The sequence below is a fragment of the Lycorma delicatula genome, chromosome 4, assembly GCF_047948215.1.
Source record: "Lycorma delicatula isolate Av1 chromosome 4, ASM4794821v1, whole genome shotgun sequence".
Lineage (NCBI taxonomy): Eukaryota > Metazoa > Arthropoda > Insecta > Hemiptera > Fulgoridae > Lycorma > Lycorma delicatula.
In genome coordinates this window covers 121,377,841-121,392,762 of record NC_134458.1, presented here as the reverse complement: position 1 = coordinate 121,392,762, position 14,922 = coordinate 121,377,841, and the positions used below count along the sequence as shown (strand labels likewise).

At 26.2% G+C, this 14,922-nt stretch overlaps 1 protein-coding gene across 6 annotated transcripts in view; it reads left to right on the top strand.

Moving 5' to 3' along the window:
• The first annotated feature begins 2,747 nt into the window (after positions 1–2,747).
• LOC142323826 (protein-tyrosine sulfotransferase-like) overlaps positions 2,748–14,922 on the top strand; it is a 1,177,394-nt gene continuing 1,165,219 nt past the window's right edge. For all 6 annotated transcript variants that reach the window (XM_075364080.1, XM_075364084.1, XM_075364082.1 and 3 more), the window contains exon 1: positions 2,748–2,932. The gene's annotated coding sequence lies outside the window, so the exon portion shown is untranslated. The remainder of the gene's footprint in view (positions 2,933–14,922) is intronic.

Genomic DNA, 14,922 nt, shown 5'->3' with positions numbered 1-14,922 from the left:
TTTTTTTTTTTAATTTGTGACTAGCATTGAACCTGATTACTGTTTATTTATATTGTAATTTGATTCAGCAAATTATTCATTGTTTACTAATTAGTATTGATAACTTTTACATATATTAATGGTGAGTTACTTGCCTCCCCTCTATCAAATATCAAATATCAGTACTATTTATGCCAGTTACCATTTACACAGCTCATAAAATTTATCAAGTCTTAACATATTGCTGCAGAATTTTTTTTCGTGCATATAATTTTTGTGCATTAAGAATCATCCATTGGTCTGGAATTCACATTTCCACTGGTATGTTACTGGACACCTGTATCTTAAAAGCTTTCACCTCTTCTGATGATATCTGTCAGTCACTGATAGAATTTGTAAATTATATAAGTAATACAGTACCGGTCATCATCATTCAGTTGATTTAAGTCTTCTAACTTCAGAATTTAATCTTTACAATTACTCAGAATGACAAAAAATAAATGAGGAGGAGAGACAAAATTATACCTGTCACACAGAAAGGACATTGAAGGAGAATAGGATGCCTTACTGTAAATCCTTGTATGTGACATATATTACCAGTACTGCAGTGAACATGTAAATATACTATACATTTTCATTTATTTATCATTGAAGTTAATGTCAGTTGAAAAATACTTTGAAATCTTCTTAATCATACAGATTTTTTACTTAAACATTTTGTCATATATTTTCATTTTATTTAATACGTGGTTTATACATTTATAATTTTGCCAAAAAAAATTATAACAGGTTGTATGCATATATTACAAGTTATAATTATAAACAAACAATTTGCTTTAAAATAAAATTATCTCAGCGCAAATTATCCCTTTGCTGAAGTTACTAGTGGCAATATTGTTAAGAAGAGATGATTTACCTGACATTAACTTCCCCATCAGGTAAATTAGATTGCATTACAATTAAACATTTTCTTTACAGAACTTAAAATATTACCAAAAATAATGAACTATAAATTAATTTAACTTGAATTTTTTTTTGAAACCATCTAGAAGAAGATCATTCTCATTTATCTTTGATCCTCCAGGTTCAAACATGAAATAAGTTCTTTAAAAATGTTTTATTATTGATTTGGTCTGAAGATCTTTGTGTCGTAAAGTATCCAAAAATATTTTGAAGTAAGTTTTTAAAACCCATTTTATTTTACAGTCTAGTTTTGTTTGTAATTAGAAAAGTTTTAATTTTAATTTCATATCATTGCTAACCATCATGGACAAATGAATTAACTATTAAGAATGTGCTAATCTTTGTGGCAGATTGATATAGTCCATCTTTAGATTCTGGGTTTGATTCTCGATCAGGGATGCCATTTTTTCACGAGTTACAAAAATTCATTTATCAATATCATCAATTGGGAGCCAGAATAAAGGAATATAGAGGAGTTAATTACTATTTAGCTTTATCTCCTTTATAGATATAGATATTCCTCCTTTATAGATACTCAACACATCTATTCATTTTTCTGAGTAACAAATTTAAGATATTTGTGTTAAAAAAAAAAGAAGTGAATTTATAAAAACAGTTACTATAACATGATAGTGATTATTATAACATTATTAATCAATTTTTAATCCAATAACAATGAATTAATTAATAAAATTATCTACTTAGAAAGAGTTACATCATATAGTTAAATTATTCTTTATTTTGCTATAATTTAGTATTTAAATAATTTAGAATTTATTCTAAAAATTATTCAAGTATCTGTTATAATATTGGCAATGTTTATTTATTTCATTGTTGTTATTTAATTTATAATTTGTATGTTATGGTAATTATTTGTGTCATAGTTAATTGTTTCTATGGAGCAGTTGTTTAATGGTTAATTTATTCTTTATTAATTAGTTTTTATTATTAATATTTTAACATCTGTTTTTGTACTCTAATTAATTTATTTTTTAATTTACTTGTAAGTTATTTAATAAATATATTTTTTAAATCACAAAAATTACTAATATAATTTGAATGTATAACTATTACATGCTATAATTATTAACATTATAATTTATACATTAATGTAATATTATTACATTATAATTATTAAATACTTTAAAATTTTAAACAATTTTACATTGGTCCATACTGTCGAAAGGTATATAACAATAATACATTTGAATCCATAATCATTATACTAATCATTTTAAAAAAAAATTGTTTATTTAAATATACATAGTTAAACTACCTGAGCTAAAATAATGCATTTATAAAAAAAAAATCATTAGCATGGTTATAAAGTAAGCTTTTCCAATAATCCATAATTTCTACGAAACATTTTTAAAAAAATGTGTGAAATAAACTCTGAAATACAGATTAAGCAAGATTAAACATTTTATTCAGGTTTGTGAAAAAAATTAACCGATATAATATTTTCAATTTTAACTAGGTTGAAAATGTTCTCTTTAAAGTATGTCGTTGAAACGTAGTTCAATATATAGATAGTAGATAGCGTAAGTAGCGTTCCTGAATGTACTCTTGTTTTAATAATTTGAAGGTAAATCAAATTCAGATAAAATTCACGATATGAATGACTGTTCGATGATTAGATATTTTATAAATGAAAAAAATATAATATGAATTTAATCTTTTAATTTAAATGGAAAAATTAATCCTTAAGTAAATATTTAATTCTGACGAAAACAGCTGATCCATTTTCAGCATTTACTTGATAACGTAGTACACATCAGTTGTGGCAAGCCAGTCTGTGAGGTTAGTGTTGTTTTGTGATTTGGTACGTTATGTTAATGCAAGTCTAAATCATTTTAACGTGAACGGGTTAAGTTGTGAGTGCGTGAATTGAACTTTCGTATAAAGGTCAAGGCTTTATTACACCATAATTAAATTATCTCATCGATTACAAATAAAAGGATTTGATGTTCTACAAAGATTTTGATTGAATGTAAGTGTAATTTACGGTATTGTTGATTTTAAGGTTAAGGTTATATTGTTCCCTCCCAGTTTTAAAATTATGTACAGTTAAGTGTGTGTTACATTTGTTTCACGTTGTTGGTTTTTAATCCAAACTTATCTGTCGGTCTGTTTAAATATTATAATTTGTTAGTTAAATTAGAAACTAAGTATGAAATAACTAAATTATTTTGAAGAAATAACTAAGAAAGTTTAAATGTTGTCGTAAACAACTATTTCAAATATTTTGTTTCCGTTACTAGAAACTAGTTTTGTGTCTATCTGACAGCTATTCTTGAACCGCATCAATGTTTAGAATATGAATTGTATTTAAAGTTTATTATTATTCATTATCATTTAACTGTACTGTTAAATATAATCTAATAGTATATAATATAAGTTATATATGGTTTAGTGTAATTATGTGTTGTTTTTTTTTTTATTGTATACCTTTTTAGGAAGTTTTATATAGAATTATACTATATCATTGTTTTAACCTATAAATAAGAACCGAAAATTTAGTTTGTTTTTGGTTTCAATTGCATATTAATTGAGATTCGTAAATTCTGTTAATTTCTTTTTCTTCATTTAGTTTACATTAACCTAGTATGTATTTATTACTTATTTTTATATTATTTCAATACAAATATTACAGCTTGATAAGTTTTATGTATCATAAAATGTATTATAAATTTCAATTGGGATTAAATTTTCTTTTAATTTCATTAATTTCAGTGTTAGGGCTTTTTAAAAATTAAATTAGTTAATTCATTTAAATTTTTAATTGATGTTTTTTGTATTAGTTTTTCTTATCAATTTCAGTAAAATATTTATTCTTATGTTAATAATTTTTAGCTGTTTGACCGTTGAAAAATTACTATTTTATACTGTAATACATCCTACGTATAATTTTGATTCAAAAAATTCGTTTTAGTTTATTTGACCAGATTTCATGCAATCAACTTTGTAAGTTGTAAGATAAGTAAAAAATTACTGTGAACTTATCTTATCGAAAGTAAGTACCCACGTTTACTTTTCCATTTTTTAAACGAAAATGAAATTAGTTTATTGATTTAAATTTGAATTAATTGATGTTTTTTGTATTACAGTTTTTCTTATCAATTTCGTTAAAATATTTATTCTTATGTTAATAATTTTTAGTTATTTGACTGTTAAAAAATTACTTATAATTTTGATTAAAAAAATTCGTTTGAATTTATGTGATCAGGTTTCATGTAATCCATTTCGTAAGTTGTAAGATAAGTAAAAATTTGTTGTGAACTTATCTTATCGAAAGTAAGTAGCCACATTTGTTTTTCAATTTTTTAACCGATTATAAAAGTTGAAGATTCACCAAAATTTCCTGCATGGATTTTAAAAATTTAGTTCAAGCCCATTACTTTTTTTAAGTTGATCGATTTCGATAATTATACATTATTTTGTCGAGTAAGTTTCTTTGGTGGGCTCGTTATACATCTGTTCTAGAAAACGTAAGTGGAAGATTTTTTAAAATGGAAAATACTTCCAGTACAATTAAGATTTGAAAATATTTTTATAAAATCATTATGCAGTAATGATAAAGTGATAAAATTTTGTTATTTGTAGTATTTTCGTGCCAAAATTTAAGAGAATTATTTGGGAAACTTAGTTGTTAATAAAATAAATTCGTATGACTGCATTCCAGTGGACCTTAACTCATGCTCACTAATCTTCTTTATACTGTTTTTCCACTTTCATTTTTTTAAGTTTTATAAAGATGAAAATTTTTCACTTTTAATTTATTCTGAATGATATTTTTTTTTAGATAAGTATTGTTTAGCTTTTTGTTTTAGGCCTACTCATATTTTATATTTTTAATATTAATATTTATATTATATAAATATATATAAATATATTATTATTTATATTATATTTATATATATAATATTTATTTTATTAATTTATATTTTTAATATTTTAATATTATTTATATTAAAAATATAAAATATGAGTAGTTCGTTTTTAATCGTTTTTTAATAAAATTAAAAATGATTAAATAAAAACCACTGAAAAATATAAATTTAACCCTTTTTTACTATTTTTAAAACAGCGGCTAATTTAAATCGAATTAAAAACAATTTAACAACTCTTAATTGGGCACCGACTTCTAAAAGTCGAAATTTAACGAAAAATACTTAATTTTATAATTATTATGTTAGAATTTGTTACGATGGGGCTTCGTGTTCCAAACATTAGAAGATGAAATTTATTTATTTAAAATCGTAGGGGTGATTTGTGACCTATGAAAGGTGTCTCTTAAGTTTTAATTGAGGTACATAACAATGAAGTACAGGTCATCGAATAAGGTTGCAGCAATTTAAAAAATCGTATCTCAGAGACTATTAGAGATAATCAAATAAGTATTCTTTTTTTGAATTCAAAAAGTGTTTTTACATAACTTATAATGTTTCAATATGCTCCGTTAGTCACTCTGCAAACATCCAGCCGATAATCGGACCTGGGCAGAAGGCGTAACTGTGACAATAGTAGCGCTGATCAGTTTTCTTAAATATTGCACATCACTGATTTTTTTACTGTAGACAATTTTTTGACGTATCCTCATAGAAAAAAGTTTTGGGGTGTCAAATCTGGGCTTCTCGGAGGCCAAAGCACAGGACCGACCCTACCAAAACAACGATTAGGGAACCTTTCGTTGGTAGCGCGTCGAACGCCTAGGCTAAAGTGTGGGGGTGCACATCTTGTTGAAACATTACATCAACGTTACTGTGGGAAAACGTACAGTTGTAGAATGTGTTAATAAACATTCTCTGTAGAAGGCTCATACGCTCAACGTGCGTTGTGTGCATCGGCACAAGGTCATGGTCGTTCACGTTTAAAAAAACTTTATATGCCGATTATTTTGCATTTCCAATTAATACTTTATCTCGGTTAGATAGGGAGATTTGATTTTTTATTTATTTCTGCAATCTTTTAGGATCATTCCGTATTTATCTTTAACCCAAAGCTAGAAAATCTGAAATTAGTAATTGATACTAGTATTTGGAAAATTATGAATTTTTATCATACGGTTTATGAGTTCGTATAGGCTTATTATTTTATGTCAGTGGTTTTTTTTCTATCGCTTTTCGACAGATTCTGTTTTATTATGAATCCAGTTAACTGATAGACCAGGTGTAGTACTCCCCTCTCCTTAGTACGGCTATGTTTTTCTCTACTATCCTGTTATACTTGCCTCAACTTGCTTACGCCTTCTTGTTTAGTTAACTTAATCTTAATGGAAGTTGGATGTCTATAAAGGGTGAAGTGGAAGTCATAAATTAAAAAAAAAAATCTGACGAGGACACCACATGACTTCCTTCTGCGCCTATTAAATTACTTATATTCATTTTTTAAAATGAAAGGTACATAACGTTTTATTTCATTAATAACTTCTGATATCTTTTCATTAAAAATATTTTTTTTTATTGTTATTATTGAATTACTATTTATCGTAAAAAGGTTTTTACAATCAGAAGTTAAAAATTATTAATAAGTCAATATATTTAAATAAAAAAAAGAAGAAAACTGTTAAAAATAAGAAGATGAAGTCTGATTCGAACCGATGTGCCTTCCCCTTATAAGATCCAAATATTTCATTAATAAAATTTTATTTGGCTATAACAATGGAATCGATGAAAATAAGTACCGCTTATGATATATCTTTAAAAAGCTCTCAATGATGGCTTATTAATGCAGTTAAAAAAAAGTACAAAAGTCCAGTCGATTGCAATCAAAATGGGAGATGCCCAGCTAGATGTTACAGCAGTCTAAATCCAAAACTTCAACATCCTACGGCTAATCTTTTTTGAGTTATGCGAGATGTTTACGTACAGACGTCACGCTGAGACTAGTCAAAATGGATATTTCCGTTGAAATTTGAAAACCGACATTTTTACTTTGTACAAGAAAGTAAAAATGATATAAAATATTATAATCAACTCGTATGTTATAGTCCAATGTTCTGACTATTTAAAAAAAAAAATAGAAGAAAAATATTGTTTCAGAAATGACCCATCGTGAATATATTTTTGACTCGGGGGAAGTACAAAGATTCCTCAAAACATCCGCTTAAAAAAGTACGTTTGTGTTGTCTTCTATTTCGACTGAATTTCAGGATCGGAATGGCTATAAATTGAGATTTAGTAAGATAATTTGTATGTTCTGGTTGGAATTGATTTCTTTTTACTTTTTGAAAAAACCCTCGACTTTTTGCGTAATAAAAAAGTAGGGTTGTCATTTGTCAAAAAACATATCCGAAGGGTAAAATATTTTTCTTAAATTCTTAATGCCTTTTTATTTGCAAAAATAGGTTTTTTAAACTACTCCTTCCCCTCAGACATTTCTTTGAAATCTCTACGCATTTTAATCAGTGTTCGTTTTTATTAATTCTATTGTAATTGTTAATTACCTACGAATAATACGTGTTTAAAATACGCTTTAGTAATGGTTAAATTTAATTTTGACAATTTTTAAAAAGTAGATGGAAGCGTAACGAAATTCAATGTTTTACATCTCTGAACTGCTTTAACGTAAACACTTGAAATTTAATAGGATGGTTTTTTTATATGGAATATTACTGTTTGGAAAAAATCCGTCTACAGGCGGTGGGGAGATAAAAAATTGGGATATTTCATCTTGAAAAAAATGTCAAAGGGAAAAATGTTTTCCTTATTCATTTTTTACATCTTCGATAATATGAAAAAGAATTTTAGAAAACCACTCTTTCAAATAATTCCAAAAAAAGTTTCAACCTGCGTTGATTTCTCACTAATTCTGTTGTGATTTAATCGATAACAGTGGTATAAAATATGATTTTTAGGTGGTGTAAGTCTTAATTTGTCAAATATTTCAAAAGAAATTAAGAGCGTAATGATTTTCTATTTTTTCTCATTTATTCCTTATACGTATATTAACATTAAAACTTACATGACACACACACATACATCAATGTTACATATATATATGTAACATTGATACAAGTAATGTTTCAATTAAAAATGATATTTTTAGTGGTGTGGGAAATTTGCCCACAAAGTCTTAAAATAAAATTCGTTGTTGTTTTTTAATGTTTTCTGTTTTAAAACATAAAAATGTTGAATGCGTGCACGTAGACTTATTTATAAATGTATGCGTATATTACATAGTTGCATTTCATAAATGTAACATTTGGTTTTACACCTGAAGCGGATACAAAAAATGTACAACGCGTCGTTTTCGTTTGGAATATTAATTTGACTGCGCAGTTATAGATTAAAAATTAAAGAAAAAAATAGTAGAAAGTGACGTGACATTGACGACGGCATGCAGAGGAAACAGGTTATTACATACACCGTATAAGAAATGAAAGGGATTGTGCTACACATAAATAGTACTTGTAAACAAAAATTTAAATCCCTAATATCATACATTATGTAGTTTTATTTATTAAATCTGAACGGCTATTAATTTAAGATTAAAAAATTTTTTAAAGTTGTATAATTTATGGTACCCATTTAGTAGTTTCTGTACTTGAAGTTATGTATATTAGATTTTTAGGCATCCTTTCGGAATTTTCCCCCAAACGTTTTCTATTTTTTTTTTTAACGATATTTATTTGTACTATTGTGCAATATATTAAAAATGCACGTACTTTAATGATTAGATAAAATTATTTTGGAGAAACGAGAGTATAGTTAAAAAAACATATAATATATTTTTAAATATAGCACATATTATAAATCATAATTACAATTACTTTTATAAACATAATACAATACTTATTTTACTAACCGATAATTATATTGTAGGATGAAACACAGTAATATGTTGAAATATCAAATTTCACAAATCTTCCTCATCCTTATGTCGATGACGCCACAAAATTCACATAAATAAAAATCCAACAAACTCTATTAGCCATCATTAAAGATAGCATAATTGTTGTATATTTAACGTTAATTAGACGAGGTTAGCGCGCATAGGTTATATTTGGTTAGATTATGTTGTTATATGTACGATTCATATATCGTTAAAAAAAAAATAGAAAAATTATGGAGGAAATTCCAAAAGACTACCGATTTTTATACTAGTAGAAGTTTTTTTTTTTAACTAATGCTGTTAGATTTATCTAATTATTTTTGTTGATATTTTGTATCTTAATAATTTAAAAGATATTATATGTTTAAGCTGATTTATTCCTTCTTTAATTTAGTATTTACAAATGTAGTTAATTAATTTTGTTTCTGATAATAACTTGAAATTTTAATAAGATGGAATAATTGAAGGAAATTTCATATACTTTTCCTCTTTGAAGATTATTTCATTTATGTAACAATTTTAATTTTCAATGAAAAAAATTTATAAAAAAATGAATTTATTAATTCGATATTTCAGTGTCGATTTACTCTGTCAAGTTGTCGATCGATCGCTGTCAAATCATTTTTATAAATGATGTCGATACATGAGAAGTCATTTTCATGCTTTTAAGTAACTTTTCATCGTACCAATTGACGCTTATAATTTAATCACATTTTCAGATGTTATTTTATTAATATTTATTTTCAAATACTATTCACTTTTTTGATTCGCCTTACCGTAATATCAGTTTTTTTTTTGTTTTTTTTTTAAGTAAACATTCCAGAGTGAAAAAACTGTTGCTTGATAAACAGAGCTGATAACCAAGTTCAAAAGTCATTGGTTCAAAATCCAGATTTTCTTAGAACAATGAGAAAGATTGACGATAGGATGTATTTTTAAATTACTTTAAATCTGATTAGTTTAAAAAAGAATCAATAAAATTAACTTAAGATTTCATACTACTTTTTTTAATACAACCGTTATATATATAGTGGATATATGAAGTGATATATGAAAATAAAAATAAAAGTTGTTTTATATTATTGACGGAATATAAAGCAAATTTAAAGAAATCCCTAAATGTAAAGAAGGTATCTACCTCAGGTATAAAAAAACCAAGAGACTTCTCCAGCTCTTTTCTAGATGGATCAATGGAAATCATGGTAAAACCCTTTTTTAGAGTTTTATGTAATTAATTATTTATAAAATAAAATTTGTAAGCGGTTAAAGTCCATATTAAAATTAAAAATAATAAACACGTGAAATAATAGTAGATTAAATATGCGATTATACTAAATAACTACAGCATAAAACACAATTCAGAAGGCACTCATGAGTACTAATTGTTAGAGGATATAATTTATGTACACGTTAAACTGATTTGCAGAAAGTTCAAAAATTAAACAATTTTTTTTTAAGTAGCATTTTAAAAACTTACCCAAAGTGATATTTTATTTCTGTAAAAGAAAATCTTTTAAGTGTATCGTGAATTTACGGCAGCGAAATATAGTAAGGCCGAAGCGTTATGTTAAGCTAAACAAAAATAGTCTAGTTTGAAACAAGGCATTCATAAATATAAACGATAATGTTTGGTAGAAAATACCAAAACGGTAGAAGAATTACCCGAACCTACCAGTGTGGCTTAAAACGAGTAGCAGTCCACAATAACATTTACAAAAGTTATGTTATAAAGTTACGTCTGAAAAAAAGTTTCTTTTGTGATACCATTTCGTCCCCTCTCAAAGTAAACGTTACTCTTTATTACTTATTTTCTTATTCAGCTTATCAAAATATTCTAAAGTTTTTTATTTTTATTTAAAAAATAACAATTTTTGATTGAAGAATTAATTTAATAAGTGGCTTGTTGACTAAAAAACTCACAAATTTGATGAGGATTATAAGAAAAGAACTATTTTTGTATGTTTTACACAGGTATCAATTCGAGTTATATTGAAATTAGTAAAAAAAGGTATTTTTTATTAATATTATTTTTTTATGAAGATAGAAGTAGGAGTAATTCAATTAAATTGTGTGAATTAATAGTAAAGTTAATGGAGAATAAAATGAACCCCATTTCATTTATTACTTTTAATTTGAATCTAGTTATTAAACTTGATTCTTAGTAATTATTGGGGATGGGTAAAATTACTCGAAAATTTAGTGCGGCTATTATCTCTCTCTCTCTGTGTGTGTGTATATGTGTGTATGTGCATGAGATTCGTTAAAATGTAACAAATTTCAGAGCATGTTCTACTGGGAAAAAAAGAAAAAAATCATAAAATTTAGGTTCGGAATCGCTACGTTAGCGAGTGTCGGTTGGCGAAAGATTTCGCCTGATTTTTCCGTCTTCGGTAAAATTAAACCAGAGTGTAATTCTTAGAACTCGAATTAAGGGATAGATTAATAATTATATATGAAAGCTGACTTGAAAAATCGAAAAAATAGGACCAAGAATTGTATTTATCGAGAAAACTGGTATACGAAAAAAAATTGGGGATTGAAAAACTTTATTTTATGTATGGCGTAAAATAACATTGTTAAATGGGAGGAAATAAACACATAAAATGCTAAACAAAACTTGTAGAGAATTTAATTCTGAATAAAATGCTATAAATAAAGGCCATAGAAACAAACTTCGATCTCGAAATTTATTAAAAACGAAACATATCAAAATGTGGCAGATTTTAACTTTCTATTAAACGAAAGAGAATGTTCATTATTACAAAACAAAGGAATTAAATATTTTAGAAAAATAAACAATCAAAATTAAAAAAAGAAAAATCAAAAATTAAATAAAACATTTCATTAAGACATCTTTAAAGCTAATTAAAAATTAATTTTATCTAAATTTTTTTGAGATAATTTATTTCATTAGTTAGCAATAGTAACATCTGATTCCAACAATTAAGTCTTGTTATAGCATTTGAACGGCAATAAACATTTAACAAAGTTGTTTTACGAAAAACTTATTTTTACTTTTTACCCGTAGAACATGTTTTTTACATTCTTTGTGATTCACAAAGAATGTAAAAATATACAGATCCGGTAAAAAAATTGGTATTTTTTTAAAGTTTTTGCTTTAAGGAGACATTAAAACATTTGTACTGACAAAAAGATACGTTTAAATAAAGTGAAAATAATCTGCGAAAAAAATCTATTTTAGTGCTCCCAAGTCTATAAAATCTATTTTTATCAGACGAACGTTTGTACATATGTACACGTTGGTCTTATAGCTCTGAACCCTAAGGACCGATTTTTTTAAAACTTTGTGACAGGTATTATATTCTGGGGAGGGGGGAGGGGAAGAATTTATTAAATTTTTGCAAAAATTGAAAAAAAGAATGTGGGAGATTTGGCTGGAATAAAATTTTAAATCTTTACTCGGGCTCTTTAGCGAAACATTTTTCGTACAAAGTTGAGGTTTTTTTTACCAAGAACACAATTACTAAAAGTTTTTATTTAATATTCACCTCTCCCCAAAAGATGAATTTATAAATTTTTTTTTTAGTTAATCTTACTTCAAAAATGAGGTTAATAAGGGAGTTTTTTGCATCTATATTCTGTACCTCAATAGGCCTTCAGATCACTATCACTTCATTCCTACTCCAATGGTTGCGGTAACAAGAAATACTTTTTTAATTAAAATATTTGCATTTAAAATGTAAAAATCTTAATTTTTTGATTGCCTTTACTCTTTAGTTTTCTTGAAAAAAAAAAGAATGGACCAAAAATTTTCACCCCCTTTCCTAGAAAATTACAACTTTGTTTATTTGTAATTATGGCTGTATCTTTGAACTTTTTAAAACAATTTGAAAAAAACTTTAAATTTATTATCATCAATTAGGGATTATTTTTTAAAAACTAATTTTACCTAATATTTCCCCTTGAGTATAGGAATCCCCAAAATGAAATACCCTTCCTCTAATGGGGAGCTCCCAAATTAAAAAAAAATGGAATTTTTTTTTAAATTTAGATTTTAATTTTAAAAATTAATTGCATAACTTGATTGGCGGAGCGGGAAAGTTGTGCAATTCTGCCGGATTTTTTATTTTTTGAGATTATAATGTTAACATGTTTCCGAATCTATTTATTAAAAATATTAATTGTAAATTAGCGGTTGTTTATTTTGCTAGTCTCTAAGCTGTACATTTTTTTTATTCGCGTGACGTTTTTGATAAATTAATAAATACAAAATTATAAAAACAACTGTTTACCGGAACGTTATGTTGTCTTTGATGTAATATTATTAATGTTTTATAAATTATCTACGTAAATTACCTATCCATTATTGACGTATTTATTATTACTTTTTTATCATATATCAATTTAAAATTCATATTAATTTTTATCTATAGGTGTACATAACGACTACTTATCTGTTGTTTCCAATATTGTATGCAAAATTAATGGCATATGTCCCTTTGTAATAATGTTTTATTGTTTTGTGTTTCCTGTTAAGTAATGTTTATTGATTTTTTGTTAAACGTGGTAGGGGAAACTGTGTTATGATGAGTCTACAACGTCTGTATTATTCATTATCTCTCTCTTTCTATGTTTCTCACAATCCTTCAACTTAATTATACCTCTTTATGTTTTTAATATTTAGGTTATGAAAGTTTTTTTTAATTTAGAACAGGTTACTTAATTCAGTTATTCTCTGCCTACACACACTTTGTATGCTGTATAGCTTAATTATCGGAAAATTATTCGAAAATTTAGTAATTAGGTCAGCGCCATCTTGTTAAATAGTAAAAGTTACTACCGGATCAATTAAGCTTTAAAATTGAGTTAAAATGACGTGAAATTTCTCAACATAACGATGTAATTTGTTTTTTATTGCTTTTAAAAACTGTGTCTATACGACAAAATTATGTAAATCGTTTATTTTAAATACTCATTTCGTTAATCTGAGTAGGAAATTAAATGTAGTATAATAATGTATAGTTTAAAGTAACTATGGGTTGAAATAAGGGGAATGAGAATTTTATCGTACAAATATTACATTCACTTCTTCTTCCCTATACTAAGCTAAAGTAATTTTTCGGGTAATTTTTTGAAATTTGCAACATCTGTATAGTTGGTGTTGTTAATTTTTTTTTTCATTTTTTAACTCGCATACGCTAAATGACGTTTAATGCAAGAAGCTTGACTAGGAAGAGAGCTGCTCAGACAAGAACATTAAAAAAAAATAAGTAAATAAGTAATTACTTCACTCAATTCTCAGGTCAAGGTTCTTTTTACAGTGAACTACATATATTTTGTTCGTGCTGTGCATATCGCGATAGGATGGGTATAATGTACGAAGATTTTTATTTTTTGTATAAAAAATTCTGATTATGAGACAAAATTAGTTGAGAAGTTATTGGCTAAATTTAGATAGGTCTCTTTGAGTAATTTTCATTTTACTTTCCCGGCGAATGTAGCTATATTAAAAGAAAAAGTATGCTGGCAAAAAATGGGGTATTGAGTTTTTTGCAAATCTTTACGTTTGAGGATTCAACTAATTCATCTAGACCAAGAAAACATATATATGTATATGTATATATGTATATGTGCGCATGTATGTGTCATACTGTTTCGGGCCTTATACCTCAGGATTTACCAAACCAAATTTTTTCAAATTTGGCTCAAATATTTCTGTATTGGGGCACTGATTATTTTTTGAAGCGAAATATCTTAACGTAGGTTTCGGGATTGGGAGTCAACTAAAAAAAACGACTGTCACGCGCTCGCTGATTCCTCTACTATGCCTACCTCTCTCTCTCTCACCAGCTCACCTACTCACTCCTTTTTTATTATTTTAGTCTTTATTGAAGGGGGGTTAGATTTAGAGTAAACTTTAGTTAAGCAAATTTGTCAATCTTAACCTATATATGAATATTTGTTTTTGTATCATTTATTTGTTTACACGTCTAACTGCATTTTAATTGTTTTTGATTTTTTTTAAATTTGTTTTTACCCTTTAGTTCATTAAAGCAGGATGTTTATTTTTTGTATTGTTAAGAGGTATCTGAACCTTTCTACTGATTTAATTTGTTTTGCTGATGTTTGCTTTTCAATTAATTTGAAAGGAAAATCATATAAAAATAAAAAAACAAAATAAAAAAA